This window comes from Aotus nancymaae, unplaced genomic scaffold (assembly GCF_030222135.1).
Source record: "Aotus nancymaae isolate 86718 unplaced genomic scaffold, 86718_ANA_hifiasm-v0.15.2.pri h1tg000014l, whole genome shotgun sequence".
NCBI classification, from domain to species: Eukaryota; Metazoa; Chordata; class Mammalia; order Primates; family Aotidae; genus Aotus; species Aotus nancymaae.
In genome coordinates this window covers 118,197,888-118,211,639 of record NW_026988425.1, presented here as the reverse complement: position 1 = coordinate 118,211,639, position 13,752 = coordinate 118,197,888, and the positions used below count along the sequence as shown (strand labels likewise).

General features: G+C 40.8%; 1 pseudogene; it reads left to right on the top strand.

Annotated features, from left to right (window-relative positions):
* The first annotated feature begins 563 nt into the window (after positions 1–563).
* Positions 564–1,405, top strand: LOC135274826 (charged multivesicular body protein 4b-like; annotated as a pseudogene).
* The last annotated feature ends 12,347 nt before the right edge of the window (positions 1,406–13,752 follow it).

Below are 13,752 nucleotides of genomic sequence, written 5' to 3'. Positions count from 1 at the left end.
AATTCAAACTATCTGGTTGATTTTTTTTTTTTTTTTTTTTTTTTTTTTTTTTTTTTTTGAGACGGAGTTTCACTCTTGTTACCCAGGCTGTAGTGCAATGGCGCGATCTCGGCTCACCGCAACCCCCGCCTCCTGGGTTCAGGCAATTCTCCTGCCTCAGCCTCCTGAGTAGCTGGGCTTACAGGCACGCGCCACCATGCCCAGCTAATTTTTTGTATTTTTAGTAGAGACGGAGTTTCACCATGTTGACCAGGATGGTCTCGATCTCTTGACCTCGTGATCCACCCGCCTCGGCCTCCCAAAGTGCTGGGATTACAGGCTTGAGCCACGGCGCCCGGTCCCTGGTTGATTTTTTTTAACTTCCAGGTGAGGCCTTTGGGAGGTGGCGCGGCCGGGCCCAGCTGCGGGGTGGAGGCGGAGGAGAGGCCTGCGGCGGCTGGGAGCTGCGAGGCTGGGAGGCCGGGAGCTGCGAGGCTGGGAGCGGGCACCGGAGCCGAGCCGAGCCAAGCCGAGCCGAGCCGAGCCGGAGCAGGCGGCGAAGGCCGGCGTGGCGAGCAGCAACGATGTCGGTGATCGGGAAGCTGTTCGGAGCTGGAGGGGTAAGGCCGGCAAGGGCGGCCCGACCCCGCAGGAGGCCATCCAGCGGCTGCGGGACACGGAGGAGATGTTAAGCAAGAAACAGGAGTTTCTGGAGAAGAAAATCGAGCAGGAGCTGACGGCCGCCAAGAAGCACTGCACCAAAAACAAGCGCGCGGCCCTCCAGACACTGAAGCGTAAGAAAAGGTATAAGAAGCAGCTGGCACAGATCGACGGCACATTATCCAATCATTGAGTTCCAGCGGGAGGCCCTGGAGAATGCCAACACCAACACCGAGGTGCTCAAGAACATGGGCTATGCCGCCAAGGCCATGAAGGCGGCCCACGACAACATGGACATCGATAGAGCTGATGAGTTAATGCAGGACATTGCTTACCAGCAAGAACTTGCGGAGATTTCAACAGCAATTTCAAAACCTGTAGGGTTTGGAGAAGAGTTTGACGAGGATGAGCTCATGGCGGAATTAGAACAACTAGAACAGGAGGAACTAGACAAGAATTTGCTGGAAATCAGTGGACTTGAAACAGTGTCTCTACCAAATGTTCCCTCTATAGCCCGACCATCAAAACCCGCCAAGAAGAAAGAAGAGGAAGACGACGACATGAAGGAATTGGAGAACTGGGCTGGATCCATGTAACGGGTCCAGCGCGGGCTGGGCCCAGACAGACTCTGGTGGCCTGTGCAGCGAGCAGGCATGTGTGTGTGGGGGGCAGGCAGGACGTGGTGCAGGCAGGTTCCATCGCTCTCAACTCTCACTCCAAAGCAGTAGGGCCGCATTGCTGCTCACTCTCTGCATAGCATGGTCTGCACCTGGTGGGACGGGCGGGGTGGGAAGTGCCTGCTGTTTATAATGTTGAATTTCTGTAAAATAAACTGTATTTGCAAATCCAACATTAAGCTTCTGGACTACGCTGACTCCACTGCTGAATCCTCAATGGAAAGGGTCTACCGATTACAGTTGTAAGTCAGTTGACTTGCCGCACATCTCTTTGTATACTTGTATGGTACTGGCAGAAAAGTCATTTTTAAAAAGCCACAGGCTTTTCCTTGCCCTTAGCTGTAATAATGCATCTGATTTTGATTTCCTCCAGAGCTGTATTTCTGTCCATCACTTGTGTACTGGCCCTGTGTTTGCCACTCTGGCCCACTCCCCACCTCCTTGCTCCCCTGGTCTTTTGGAGTTTGTGACATTGATTTGAAATGGATGGTGTTCTCTTGAGAGCACGTGAGATTGTCAGAATTAAGTTCCAACTACACAGTTTTCTAACATAGCTATAAGGTCCTTGTTGCTGTTTGTGATAACTGATAGATAACTCATTGGAAACATGTGCATACATTTATATTCAGATGAAATTATGGTTTGCACTGTCTATTAAATATCTTGATTAATTTTCATAAAAAAAAAAAAAAAACTTCCAGGTGAGAGCTTCAAATACTCTTAAGTTGGTAGTTCCCCAGACACATGACAGCAAACAATGGCTTCCCTATCTGAAGGAAGTCATCTTCAACACAGCTCTCAAAACATTTCTTCAGATAAAGTTCCATGAAATACAAGTTTACAATCAACAGGAAGTCATGAACCAAACCCAGATGAAAAGTAGACAGCAGAATAAAACCCAAAAACATGGTAGCTACTGAGTTATCAGACACAAAATATAAAGTAGGTTTGACATGTTTTTTTGAAAGTAAAGGAGGCTTAAATGTATATTACTAAGTGAAAAAGGCCAAACTAAAAAGGCTACATACTATACGATTCCAACTGTATGATATTCTGGAAAAGGCAAAAATAGAGAGATCAGTAAGATGATTAGTTGTTGCCAGGGGTTAGAGGAAGGAGGGATGAATGGGCAGAGCACAGAGGATTTTTAGGGCAGTGAACCTATTCTGTGTGGTATTATAATGATAAATATATGTCATTATATATTTTTCAAAACCCATACAATGAACAACATTAAAGGCAAACCCTTGTAAGCTATGGACTTTGGGTGATAATGATGTGCCAGTGTTGGTTTGTTGATTGTAACAAACGTACTACTCTGGTTTAGGATGCTGATGATGGAGAGGCTGTGCCTGTGTGAGGGCAGGGGGAATATGGGAACTCTGCACAATTTTGCTGTGAACCTAAAACTGCTCTAAAAACTAGTCTATTAAAAATAAATGGATAAAATCTAAAGGAAAAAAGCAAAGGAAAGATAAATAAGAAGCAAGTATATCTAAAGATAAGCAGATTTGAAAAAAGCATGAACTTCTAGAAATGAAAAATGTAATAACTGAAATTGAAAATACATGTCAGAAACACTACACAGCCATTACAATGGCTAAACTTAAAACTGACAATATCAAGTGCCAAGAAGGATAAGGAGCAACTGCAGCTCTAGGCACTGCTAGTGGGAATGCAAAACGCTATGGCGACTTTCAAAAAAGCTCTGGCAGTGTTGTATAAGGTTAAATTTACATTTGCTTGCAATCCAGAAGTCCTATTCCTGGATATTTATTTAAAAGAAATAGAACACATGTCAACACAAAGACCTTTAAAAAATAAAGGGTCTTTTCCTAACAGTAAGACAGTATACAAAGCCGTATTAACATATTTATGGAAACATTTTTGTAGTGGAGAAAGAAGAGGTAACAGACAAATGGAAGACGATGGAGAGTGAAACCTATAGGTTTGAGCCAAACCCATATATACATGCACGTGCACGTGTGTGTATAGACGTTTAATATGTGACAAAGGTGATACCATGAATCAATTGGGAAAGAATGGTCATTGGAACTGAATTTAAACCTGTAACTGCAAGCAAAGGTGAACTTCTGATGGATCAAAGGCCTAAATATGAAAGGTTATATAAATATAAAATTGCCCAGATGTGGTGGCTCATGTCTGTAATCCCAACACTTTGGGAGGCCGAAGAGTACAGATCACGAGGTCAGGAGATCGAGACCATTCTGGCCAACATGGTGAAACCCCATCTCTACTAAGAAACTACATAAAATAGCCAGGTGTGGTGGTACACGCCTGTAATCCCAGCTACTTAGGAGGCTGAGGCAGGAGAATCGCTTGAACCCAAGAGGCGGAGGTTGCAGTAAGCCAAGATCATGCCACTGTACTCCAGCCTGGAGACAGAGCAAGACTCCATCTCAAAAAACATATATATATATATATATAAAATCTAATTAAAAAATAAGGAAAACTGATAAGCTCTTTATAGAAGAGGAAACCTGAATGCAATAAACATATGAAAAGCTATTTGATCTCTTTAGGAAAAAGGGAAATTCAAAGTGAAATTACGGTCAGAAAGTCATGAGGGTCACCAGAAAAAATATATACGTACATATATATATATAATTAATCTCACAAAATGCAGAACAGTTTTATGATCTTAATAGACCAAGGAAGGATTTTTAAAACATTCTTGAAAATTTAAATTATAAGGCAAAAAGGATTAAATTAATTACATCAAAATGAAAGCTGTCTGTTTAAGGTAGGGCAATAGAAAGAAGACTAGAATATCTTTGCAAATGACTAAAATCAACAAGGGAATGATATCTAGAATATGCAAGAAATTTCTGCAAAATCACAAAGGAAAAAAACAAACCCAAAAGTGAGCAAAAATATTTTAAAACATTTTACAAGAGAAAAAACTGGTGAGTATATGAAGAGATGCTCAAACTTATTAGGAATCCAAGAAAAGAAAACTAAAATAACAGCGAGATATCCCTTTACACCCATTAGATTGGCAAAAGTTAGGAATGCAGCTAGGGTCAAGTGTTGGGGAAGTGGAGACACAGAAACCCTATGTGCTGCTGGTGAGAACTGTTCAGAAGTACTTTTGGGATTACTTCATCAAATTAGGAATATGCATTCCTCATAAGCCTACAATTCCACTCCCAGGGATGGATCCCAAGTATACTCTTAGAAAGGTCTGTAGGGAATATACACAGAGATGTTACTCTAGTTCTACTTATGTGTCAAAGGTTTTCTGAGTGTTCATTACTGATAGAATAATACAATTTATCATAGTACATAATTTTAAACAACATATATCGGTATAGAGTACCTAAGAATAAATTTAATAAAAATTGTGCAAGACCTATATTGAAAGTTATTAAAGAATAAACAGATTGAGAGGCATACCATATTAATGAATTGAGAGACTTAATATCACATAATAGTCAATTATCCCCAAACTAACCTTCAGAGCAAATAAAATTCTAATCAAAATTTCAAAGTTTTTATTTTAATAGACCTTGCTAAGCTGATTCCAATATGTATATGTGAACTAACAAAGGTCCAAAAATAACTAAGACATTAGAATTAACTGGAATAATTTATCTTAGGAGGTGCCAATGAAGTCAGTATGGTATTAGCACAAAATGGGCAAATGGACCAGTGATATAGAACAGAGAGCCATCAATAAACTTTCTCACATACAAAAAAAAAAAAATGATCATTACAGACCTAGCATTTCAGCAGCAAAGGAGGACTAATCAAAAAGTGGTGCTGGAGTGATCAGTTTATAGAGAGACAAATAAAACTGGGCCCTTACCCTCCATCATGCAGAAAAATAAATTCCACAGAGATTAAACACAAGTGTGAAGAGCAAAACTTTAAGAACAAAATACAGAAAAAGAAATTTAAGACTTTGAGGGCAAGGATTTATTTCTTATTCAAGACCTAGAAAGCATAAACCACATAGAAAAAGATGAATACTACTACTACATTAAAATTATTAAAAAGGCATCAAAATGAAAGTGAAAAGACAGAAAGTCATATCATATATACATAATCAGTAAGAAAAAGACAATCTAATACAAAAATAAGGAAAACAAACAAGCCCTTTATAGAAGAGGAACCCTTAATGCAATAAGCATATGAAAAGATATTTGATCTCTTTAGGAAAAAGGGAAATTCAAGATAAAATTACCATGAGAAAGTCATGAGAGTTATCAGATTGGCATAAATTAGAAAGCCCACCACTTCTCAAGAGTGAGGAGGAACCAGCTGAACACTTACACTGCACTGATCAGGGTGTGAATTTGTCAAACACTTTGGAAAACAACATGGCAGCAAGTCCACTCCTAGGTATATGCCCCTGTGCTGTTTCTATTCCAACTGGGTGCACTGCAATACAGTTCTGACACTAACCATCCAGAGTCTGTGCAAACCCTTGGCCAAAGGCAAAGCTCCCCACTGGACAACGCTCCATTCAGATGCCACATGCACTTCTGATCAAGTTATTATAAACTGGAGAGTTCCCAGTGGCCCCCTCGGGTTCAATAATTTGTGAGCATGACTTACGGAACTCAGTAAAAGCATTATACTTACAATTACAGTTTTATTTTTAATAAAATAAATATGCATAGGGAGGGACCTATTACCAGACTTGCCCTGCAAGAGCTCCTGAAGGAAGCACTAAACACAGAAAGGAAAAACCAGTACCAGCCACTGCAAAAAAGAACCAAATGGTAAAGACCAACGATGCAATGAAGAAATTATGCCAACCAAAGGGCAAAACAACCAACCAGTAATAAAATGGCAGGATCAAATTCACACATAACAATATTGACATTAAATGTAAATGGACTAAATGCCCCAATCAAAAGACACAGACTGACAAATTGGATACAAGGCCAAGAACCATCAGTGTGCTGTATTCAGGAAACCCATCTCATGTGCAAAGACACACATAGACTCAAAATAAAGAGATGGAAGATTTACCAAGCAAATGGAGAGCAAAAAAAAGCAGGGGTGGCAATCCTAGTCTCTGATAAAACAGACTTTAAACGAACAAAAATCCAAAGACACAAAGAAGGGCATTACATAATGGTGAAATGATCAATACAACAAGAAGAGCTAATGATCCTAAATATATACACACCCAATACAGGAGCACCTAGATACATAAGGCAAGTCCTTAATGACCTACAAAGAGACTTAGACTTCCGCACAATAATACTGGGAGACTTTAACACTCCACTGTGAATATTAGACAGATCAACAATACAGAAAAATCAACAAGGAAATCCAGGACTTGAATGCAGATCTGGACCAAGCAATCCCAGTAGACATTTACATAACTCTTAACCCCAAATCCACAGAATATACGTTCTTCCAAGTACCACATCACGCTTACTCTAAAATTGACCATATAATTGGAAGTAAATCACTCCTCAGCAAATGCAAAAGAACAGAAATCATAACAAACAGTCTCTCAGACCACAGCGCAATTAAATTAGAACTCAGGATTGCACTCGCTTCGGCAGCACATATACTAAAATTAGAACTCAGGATTAAGAAACTAACTCAAAACTGCACAACTTCATGGAAAATGAACAACTGGCTCCTGAATGTAGACTGGATAAATAATGAAATGAAGGCAGAAATATAATGTTCTTCGAAACCAACAAGAACGAAGACACAACATACCAGAATCTCTGGGAGACATTCAAAGCAGGGTCTAGAGGGAAATTCATAGCAATAAATGCCCACATGAGGAGCAAGGAAAGGTCTAAAATCGACACCCTATCATCAAAATTGAAAGAGTTAGAGGAGCAAGATCAAAAAAACTCAAAACCTAGAAGACAAGAAATAACTAAGATCAGAGCAGAACTGAACGAGATAGACACACAAAAAACCCTTTAAAAAATCAACAAATCCAGGAGCTGATTTTTAGAAAAGATCAACAAAATAGACCACCAGCCAGACTAATAAAAAAGAAAAGGGAGAAGAATCAAATAGATGCAACAAAAAATGATAAAGGGGACATCACCGATTCCACAGAAATACAAACTACCATCAGAGATTAATACAAACAACTCTGTGTACATAAACCAGTAAACCTGGAAGAAATGGATAAATTCCTGGACACTTGCACCCTCACAAGCCTAAACCAGGAAGAAGTTGAAACCCTGAATAGGCCAATAACAAGGGCTGAAGTTGAGGCGGCAATTAATAGCCTATCAACCAAAAAAAGCCCAGGTCCAGACAGGTTTACAGTCAAATTCTACCAGACTTACAAAAAGGAGTTGGTAACATTCCTTCTGAAACTATACCAAACAATACAAAAAGAGGGAATCCTCCCCAACTCATTTTATGAGTCCAACATCATCCTAATGTCAAAATTGGGCAAAGACACAAATGAAAAAGAAAACTTCAGGCCAATATCCATGATGAACATCGATGCAAAAATCTTCAATAAAATACTGGCAAACAGAAAGCAACAGCAAATCAAAAATCTTATTCATCATGATCAAGTAGGCTTCATCCCAGAGATGCAAGGCTGGTTCAACATACGCAAATCTATAAATGTAATCGATCACGTAAACAGAACCAAAGACAAAAACCACATGATTATCTCCATAGATGCAGAAAAGGCCTTCGACAAAATTTAGCAACCCTTTATGGTAAAAACCCTCAATAGACTAGGCATTGATGGTACATATCACAAAATAATAAAAGCTATTTACGACAAACCCACAGCCAATATCATACTGAATGGGCAAAAACTGGAAACATTCCCTTTGAAATCTGGCACAAGACAAGGATGCCCACTCTCACCACTCCTATTCAATATAGTATTGGAAGTTCTAGCCAGGGCAATCAGGCAACAGAAAGAAATAAAGGGTATTCAAATATGAAGAGAGGAAGTCAAATTGTCTCTATACACAGATGACATGATTGTATATTTAGAAGACCCTATCATCTCAGCCCAAAATCTCTGGAAACTGATAAGCAACTTCAGCTAAATCTCAGGATACAAAATCAATGTGCAGAAATCAAAAGCATTTCTATATACCAATAACAGACAAACAGAGAGCCAAATCCTGAGTGAACTCCCATTCACAATTGCTACAAAGAAAATAAAATATCTAGGAATACAACAAAGAACGTAAAGGACCTCTTCAAGGAGAACTATAAACCACTGCTCAAGGAAATAAGAGAGGACACAAACAGATGGAAAAATATTCCATGCTCGTGGTTAGGAAGAATCAATATTGTGAAAATGGCCATACTGCCCAAAGTAATTTATAGATTCAACACTATCCCCATCAAGCTACCAATGACCTTCTTCACAGAACTGGAAAAACACACCTTAAACTTCATATGGAACTTCAAAAGAGAGCCCACATAGCCAAGACAATCCTAAGCAAAAAGAACAAAGCCAGAGGCATCATGCTACCTGATTTCAAAATATACTACAAAGCTACAGTAATCAAAACAGCATGGTACTTGTACCAAAACAGAGATACAGACCAATGAAACAGATGCCTTGGAGGCAATGCCACACATCTACAACCATCTGATCTTTGACAAACCTGACAAAAGCAAGCAATGGGGAAAGGATTCCCTGTTTAATAAATGGTGTTGGGAAAACTGACTAGCAGTGTGCAGAAAGCAGAAACTGGACCCCTTCCTGACACCTTACACTAAAATTAACTCCAGATGGATTAAAGACTTAAACGTAAGACCTAACACCATAAACACCCTAGAAGAAAATCTAGGCAAAACCATTCAGGACATAGGCATAGGCAAGGACTTCATGACTAAAACACCAAAAGCATTGGCAACAAAAGCCAAAACAGACAAATGGGACCTAATTAAACTCCAGAGCTTCTGTACAGCAAAAGAAACAATCATTAGAGTGAACCGGCAACCAACAGAATGGGAAAAAAATTTTACAGTCTACCCATCTGGTAAAGGGCTAATATCCAGACTCTACAAAGAACTAAAACAGATTAACAAGAAAAAAAAAACCCATCTGAAAGTAGGAGAAGGATATGAGCACTTTTCAGAAGAAGACATATATGAGGCCAACAAACATATGAAAAAATGCTCATCATCACTGATTATTAGAGAAATGCAAATCAAAACCACATTGAGATACCACCTCATGCCAGTTAGAACGGTGATCATTAAAATATCTGGAGACAACAGATGCTGGAGAGGATGTAGAGAAATAGGAACACTTTTACACTGTTGGTGGGAGTGTAAATTAGTTCAACCATTGTGGAAGACAGTGTGGCAATTCCTCAAGGACCTAGAAATAGAAACACCATTTGACCCAGCAATTCCATTACGGGGTATATACCCAAAGAATTATAAATTGTTCTATTATAAAGACACGTACGTATGTTCATTGCAGCGCTGTTTACAATAGCAAAGACCTGGAACCAACCCAAATGTCCATCATTGATAGACTGGATAAAGAAAATGTGGCACATATACACCATGGAATACTATGCAGCCATAAAAAACGATGACATTTATCCATGTCCTTCATAGGGACATGGATGAATCTGGAAACCATCATTCTCAGCAAACTGACACAAGAACAGAAAACCAAACACCATATGTCATCACTCATAGGTGGGTGTTGAACAATTAGAACATGTGGACACAGGGAGGGGAGCATCACACATGGCAATCAATAGGCGGGGGCTAGGGGAGGGACAGCGGGAGTGGGGAGGGTGGGGAGGGATAATGAGGGAAGAAATACCAGATATAGGTGATGAGGGATGAAGGCAGCAAACCAACTTTCCATGTATGTACCTATGCAACAATCCTGCGGGATCTGCACATGTACCCCAGAACATATATTACAATAAATAAATAAAATTTTAAAAAATAGCATTTATAGATATAGCTGCTCGAGAGTAAAATCTCATTAAATGAAAACCATTTGATCATGAATCTGTGGCCATCTAATTTGGACTAATTTAAAATTTACTCTTAACCTATGGGAACAGGGCTTCTCCACCAATTTAACCCTGTAAGTAGGATGCCTAGAGATTTGGAAAACCACCTCACACAGGTGCTCTTCCTTGCCATTTATATCACACGTTTTACTTTTCACCCATGGGGTGATACCCAAAGCAAAGTTAACTTAAAGGTAGAACCCTCCACTGCCACTCAATCTAGAAATAAAGTCACTACCTCTGTTGAGTTTAATGTCTCTTTATTTGCCATGGCAAGAATGGCAAACACATAGCACACACGCTACCCTTTATCTCACCCAAGCCCTCTGCAGGCATAACTAGCTGATCAGAGACCAAGGCTCCTTCTCAATCCAGTGCCTCAAGAGAAGGAAGAGATTCCAAGCATTCCTTTCTCTCAAATAATAGATTTGATGTCCTCCTTCCTGTGAGAAAACATCTATTTTGTGCCCAAAGGCCTAAGAACTGAGGTTACTTTCCCAGTGGAACTACCTTGTCCATTTCAAGAAACGTTGACAAAACACGTAGTAGGATAAGGCTTTCTGTTCCCTCACTCATTTACAGAGAAGGTGCTCAATATTAGCAGAAAAATGGTTTGGCGGACTGGACATTGAATGAAGGTCTCCTTGGGCACCTGGCATGTCCCTTGGCTAGAGCAGTGATATGGTTTATCTGTGTCCCCTCCCAAAGCTCATCTCAAATTGCAATCCCCATATGTCAAGGGGGGACCTGGTGGGAGGTGATTGAATCATGGGGGTGGTTTCTCCTATGCTGTTCTCATGATACTAAGTTCTCACAAGAGCTGATGGTTTAAAAGTGAGGCACTTCCCCTCCACATCTCTCTCTCCTGCCATCAGGTAAGACCTGCCCTGCTTCCCCTTTGCCTTTCACCATGATGATTCTAAGTTTCCTGAGGCGTCCCCAGCCATGCAGAACTGTGAGTCAACCCTCTTGTCTTTATAAATAACCCAGGCTCAGATAGTCCTTTATAACAGTGTGAACACGGATTAATACAAGCAGGGATCTAAAACGGGGTAGAGGAGAGCAGAGTAACACAAAATGACAAGGGGAAGCGGGGGAGAAGGATTCCCAGACTGTAACCATAATAGGTCTGTTGCCCAATATGCAGGGCAAGCAAATACCATGGCAATACCATGGCCAGACACCAGGTTGCAGCAGAGTAAGAGCTTTAACCGCAGGGCCTCCGAATGAGGAGCTGGGAGGAACCCTCCAATCTGTCTCCCCGTGGAGTTTGGCGCTAGGGTTTTTAAAAGTTTTGGAGTGGGCGGAAGTGTGGAGCTAGGCCCACACACTGTGACTGGTTGAAGAGTACAGGGTGAGGTCATGGGGCAGGGAGATGAAGCAGCTCTCTTCTCATGCTGATTCCACTCCTCTGTGGGGTCTTCAGACTAGCTGGTGTCAGGTATTTCACTGGGATTCTGCATCTCAAAACACATATTAAGCATTTCTTAAGGAAAAACCTTATGAATACAAGATCAGAAACCCTATTATCTGAAACAAAAGTCTTATGATTCTAATCTCAGAAATCCCATCTATGAGAACAACAGGGAAGCAAATGGTCAGTATCTAGCTACAAGCAAGTGGGTCAAAGTGCAGCCTGATTGGAGCTTAATTATAAATATATTTCCATCCAGAAATCTCATTAACTCTATGAGGACAGCTTCAAGGTGGTCATTCAATGAGAGCCAGCCTAGTGTAAGGGTTAAGCACGTAGCTCTGAGTTCAAATCCTGCCTCTGTTACGCTACGTGCCCTTGGGTACGTTACGTAACCTCTCTGCATCTTGGTTTTCTCATCTGTAAAATAGAAATAATAATACCTGTGTTACAGCACTGTTGTGAAAATTAAATGTAATCATCTATGAAGAGTTTCTAGTGTATATTACACACTCAACGAATGTTACTTTAATATTATAATTTTTGTTTTTAGATAGGATGCTGTTGGAGTAGGTAGCACAAAATTCAGATAAAGGCATTGATGATCTTGTATTGAGGCTAGAGGCAGGACGTGCCAGGCACAGCTGGTTAAATCACAGCTGTTTTTCATCATTCTGTTCTGAATCTCCAGGTCAGCAATTGTTTCCCCAGCAGTGGAGTTGACTTTGCAACTCTAGATGTCATGTGGCCTCTAGCAAAGACAGGGGAGGATGCATTTCCAGCAAAGGAGACAGGAGGTGGCTGTTGCGGATGGAGTCGGTAGTGTATGATGACTCAGACTGGATTCGTGGATAAAGGAAAGACATACTGTGTGTGCACGTGTGCACACACACACGCAGACTCCACTCATGTATGTTTCACCAACAGGCCACATCTAGATGCATTCTAGACATCATGGAACACAGCAGAAAGGTCACACCAGGGGACCACCCACCCTGCACTGGGGCATTTCACATCATCTTATCTCCACCTAGGCCTCTCCATTGGGTATCAAAGCCTTTGGCTGGGTTTCAACAGGTTAAAGGCTTTTGAGTAATTAGTGCTCATAGGCTATGGTTCATCAAATGCTGTGGCCTGTTCACTGGAAGCAGAATTTAATCTGTGAGCTATATCACATGAAAATAAAGCTGCCTAAAACCAAACACATTCAAATTGTGTTGGTAATAATGCAAGTAGGTAGGCTTTTCCTGCATGGCATGTGAAGAGGTTCTAAAGCAGAGGAGTTCCAGCAACCTTTTAAGCAACAGTGGTTTGAAGATGACATCCATTTGGAGAGATGAATTGATATATGAAATCCCCCAGTTTAGGAGTAAGATCTGGGTGTAACTCCTGGCTCCCACCCTTGGGTAACCTAGGATGTGTTTTTTCACTTTTCTGAAACTCATTTTCATGGTCTTTAAAATGAGCACGGTAATATCTACTTTAGAGATTTAATGGGCGAATAGGTGAGGTGAAAAATTAAACTGCCTGGCCTAGCAGCTAGCAATGGGAAAGTTTTCATGTAGTGGATTCAACAGCGACCCGTGGAAGGTATGTCCACCGAGAACCTGTGAATATGACCTTATTTGGGAAAAGGATCTTTGCAGATGTAATTAAGCTAAGGACCTTGAGGCAAGATCATCCCAGCTTGTCCAGGTGGGTCCTCAATTCAATGGCAAGTGTTCTTTTAAGAGAAAAGCAAGGAAAGATTTGAGACACACACAGAAAAGAGGAGGCCGTATGACCCCAGAGACAGTGAATGTTATATCCCTGCTACGTCTCCAGCAACAAGCACAGGACACTTGAGGCATTCATTCGTTTCTTTTGTTTTTTGTTTTGGTCTTTTAGTTGATTGGCAAAGCCAGTAACTGGTTCCAAAAATGAGTTAATATGGAACTGCATGAGTCGGGACAGGCTTCCAAGCCACCTCCATAGCTCAGTGACTTAAAACAACGAAGGACTGTTTCTCACTAATGCTCCCTACCCAAGCAGGGCTGGGGATGGG